This window comes from Triticum dicoccoides, chromosome 3B, assembly GCF_002162155.2.
Source record: "Triticum dicoccoides isolate Atlit2015 ecotype Zavitan chromosome 3B, WEW_v2.0, whole genome shotgun sequence".
In the NCBI taxonomy this organism is placed as follows: domain Eukaryota; kingdom Viridiplantae; phylum Streptophyta; class Magnoliopsida; order Poales; family Poaceae; genus Triticum; species Triticum dicoccoides.
Genome location: NC_041385.1, coordinates 65467876 through 65471433, shown reverse-complemented (window position 1 = coordinate 65471433; position 3558 = coordinate 65467876).

Below are 3558 nucleotides of genomic sequence, written 5' to 3'. Positions count from 1 at the left end.
ACCATCGCCGTCGCCCCGCTGTGAGCTCTCCCCCTCTAACCCCTCTCCCTCGCCCCCGGCGGCCACCATGGGCGCCGCCCCTCCCCGAGCCCATACACACACACACAAGCATGATGAACACACACACACACGTACATATGTATGAATTAATGCATGTATATATTAGTATATACGTATTTTGTATGTTTAATTAGTTTAGATTATTTAGATTATTTTTTTTTCACTATTATATATGTATGAATGCATGTTAGATGGATATAATTAGTGTTTAATTAGTATGGAAATTTTTTATATAATGTTGTTTTTCAGTTTTTTAATGGATGTATAGAAGTTGTCTTTTCTGTTTTTAGTGTTAGATGCTTAATTAGTATGAAATAGTATATAGATTTTTGACATATGCAATGATAGCATAATTAGTGTTATATAGAAATGTTAGAAATTTTAGTTATCAAAATATAATCATTAAAAAAATGTTACTTTTTGCGGGCATATAGCTAGTATTTGTTCTCGACGATGCCCGGCCCGCATCCTCGCCGTCGACCCGTCCGCGACGACGTCCGGCTGACCCATGTCCGGTACTGGGCTCCGCCGGGCTGGCACTGGGAGGTGCTGCCTGGAGGGGCACGCCTCTTGATGAGGAACCCGACCCCGGGTCGTCGACCCTGATCTCGTTTGGTGGCGTTCGCGTGGGCCAGTTTCGGTGCGGAGGGACCCGGCCCCGCCGGAGGTGGTACGTCGCCATGTCAGGGAGGAGGATGAGCACGTCCATCGCTACATGGTTGCGTTAGAGGGCGGCAGGTTCTCCAATACCTGGCAGTTTCTTCAGGGATCTCACTTCATCTATGATCCTGTGAGGGTTCTTCTCTTTGGGTGTCCACCGCCCGCGCCGCAGGAACCGCGAGTGTCCTAGATTCTTCTGTAGTATTCGATCTTTAATTAGCTACCTAGCCAGTGATGTACTATTCAATATTATATATTATTTGAGACGATGTATTCGAGATTATATCTATTATTCTAGACGATGTATTTGAGATTATATCTATTATTCGAGACGATGTAATTTGAATACTAAATTGTTTTATATTTCTTTTGGATTAGTTAAATAAAAGCTATGGCAGACAATACCGACAGAGAGGGAGAACAGACCATATTCGATATGATACGCGGGCCAGATGATGATCAGAATGAAGAAGATTATGACGACTCCGAATTTCTAAACAACACCGAAGAGGGTGATATGATATTCGGTCGCGGCGACCGAATTGATGAAGTCATGAACTATGATTATGACGATGACGAAGAACATGTTGATCCTGAAACAACAAAGACCAGCGAGGTATATATATTTATATAAGCAGGCATCTGGTGATCATCACATGTTTTAAATGACTTGAAGATATATTAACGAATCGATCTTTGTTCTTTCAGCCATCCGGATCGAGCAAATCTTCAGGCAAAAGGACGAAATGAGGCCCGAACAAAAAGTTGAAGGAGGGCGTAAAGTACAATATCGAGGCAGTCAGACCTAACGGCGAACCATTAGCGCCTAAGAAGATTGCGGACAAGTTTGTTTGTCAGTGTGGAGTTCTTGTGAAGGACCAACTCCCGATCAAACTTCAAGAATGGAGAGAGCCAACAAAGCCACGTCCAGATGTTACTTTTGTCGACAAGAATCAAAAAGATCTTCTTTGGGATACTCTCATGGAACATTTCACCCTACCAGATCATTTCACAGAAGCAGATGTGCAGAAAGTCAAGGACGCTGCTCTTAGGAAGATGGCGGTTGCATTCAAGAACCACAAGAATCGTGAATGGGACAAGTACGTCAAGGGAGGAAGGAAGACTCCAGTATTCGAGGGAACACTAGAGAACCAACATGCTCATTGGGACGATTTCGTGAAATTCAAGGATTCGGAATTAGCTAATGAACGGTCGAGAATAAAAAAGAAGAATGCCGAAAAAAGGATAAGTTCCATAAGCTAGAGCCAGGTGGCTATGCGGTGGCAATGCCTAAGTGGGATAAGTCTGAGAAAGAGATGGAGGATGCAGGTGTCACTCCGGTTACTAAGAGCTGGCCCCCCAGGTGCAGGACTTGGTTCTATGCGCATGGGGGGAGTTGGACCGAAAGACAGGCAATGTTTCGACGAAGGCAAGTCTGAAGGGAGCCGGCGATGCGATACTTGTTGCAATAGAAGAGGCACGATCGGGGGTGTTCCAGCCCAACAGAGAGAACGACGAGCTTACGCGTGCCCTGGGAAATCCTGAACACTCGAGAAGAACATGAGGCAAGGGCGCTATTCCGTGGTATGAGGGGTTTTCAGACTGGAACACCGACTACAGAACCCGTGCGAGAAAGAAGATTGCGGAGGAGAAGAAGAGGAAGATGGAGGAGGAGCAGAGGAAGCGAGACTATGAACGCCTTCAAGGCCTAGAAGAAAGTCAAGAGGAATTGGCAGTCAAATTCCAGCGGCAGCAGGAGCAGATCGACTCACTTACCCAGCAAAGGGGGTCTCAGCAGCTGCAGCAGCTAGCGGATGATCCAGCATTGGATAGCACCGCCCCATCCATGCCGAGAAGCAGCGTGGGTTCCGCCCCGGACAACGCAATGCTGGGTAGATACCCCGTGGATGACATCACGGAGAACACTAACTACGAGCTACACGTCAAAATGAAGAACATATCCATGAAGGTGGCGGACGCCGTTGCTTTTACAAATCCCCCCAAGGAAACCTTCCATTGCAACCCGATTTCAGCGGGCTATGCTCGTGTCTTGGTTTATGAGGTGGTGGACCCACCATATTCGGAGCTACAGCTTGACATTCCTGGAGGTGACGACGAGCGCTTTCTCGGAGAGGCCAAACATCGTATCATCCTATGGAAAAAGGATCGCATCATCTTTCGAAGGCCACCGACACCGCGTCAGCCGACTCCTCGTCAAAGTCCGCCACCGAGTCAGCAGACTCCCGCTCCTGCAAGTCCACCAAGTCCGAAAAAGTGTCAGGCCACTCCTCCTCCAAGTCCGGCAAAGTGTCAGGCCACTCCTCCTCCTCCAAGTCCGCCACAGCGTCAGACATCCACTCCTCCTCCAAGTCCGTCACAAACTCAGGCCACTCCTCCTCCAAGTCCGACATAGCTTCAGGCCACTCCTCCTCATCCAACTCAGCCCTGTCAGCCGTCTCCGCCGCCTCAGCAATCGCAGAAGAGACACCCCGCAGCTATGGTGCGTAGCAGTACGAGTCGAGGTAGTACAAGAAGTACAGGCGGAGGCAAGCGATATAAATATGGTCCAAGCCTCACGCCTCTTCCGCAGAGGCCTTATGACAAGTCCGAGGAGGAAAACGCAGCCATATCGAAGGCCGAGGTGGAAGCCCATTTTGCACCGAAACCGCCACCGCCACCAAGGGAGAAAGTGCCTAAGGAAATGATTGACCACTTCATTCGTATGGCTCAACCACCAGCTCCCAAGCCTGTTGACACAGACTATGAGCGCCACATCAGGAAATTAAATCGAGCACGTCTACATAAGGAGGCGAGCTCGGGATCGAGCAAACAACAAGC